This window comes from Arachis ipaensis, chromosome B06 (assembly GCF_000816755.2).
Source record: "Arachis ipaensis cultivar K30076 chromosome B06, Araip1.1, whole genome shotgun sequence".
Taxonomy (NCBI): Eukaryota; Viridiplantae; Streptophyta; class Magnoliopsida; order Fabales; family Fabaceae; genus Arachis; species Arachis ipaensis.
The window spans coordinates 123,322,276-123,323,004 of record NC_029790.2 but is presented as its reverse complement, the minus strand read 5'-3'; positions in this window follow the sequence as shown (position 1 = coordinate 123,323,004).

The following is a 729-nucleotide window of genomic DNA, read 5'->3' as shown; positions in this document are numbered from 1 at the left end:
TTTAGGCAATTAAATCATTAGATTATTATTAGTTATTATTAATATTTGTTTTGAATTTATATAATACAATAATTTTTATTGAATATCTAGTATCTAGTAATATAAATATTTCTTAGACAGAATTCTTTTTGAAGTGTGGAGACAAATAAATTATTGTAACGAGGACAATTCTCTACACATATATATACTTATTATTAATCTTTTGAAAATTCAATGGGACAACACACCTCAGTCATTAGATTATTATTAGTTATTATTAATATTTGTTTTGAATTTATATAATACAATAATTTTTATTGTTGTATTAATATCTAGTAATATAAATATTTCTTAGACAGAATTCTTTTTGAAGTGTGGAGACAAATAAATTATTGTAACGAGGACAATTCTCTACACATATATATACTTATTATTAATCTTTTGAAAATTCAATGGGACAATTGCCTCCACACCTCAGCACATAAAGATGGACTCTTACATCATTTATGTGTAGAGGTGTGGGAGCAATTGCCTCCGTTGAATTTTCAAAAGATTAATAATAAGTATATATATGTGTAGAGAATTGCCCTCGTTACAATAATTTATTTGTCCCCACATTTCAAAAAAAATTATGTGTAAGAAATATTTATATTATTAGATATTAATACAACAATAAAAATTATTGTATTATATAAATTCAAAACAAATATTAATAATAATTAATAATAATATAATTATTTAATTACTTAA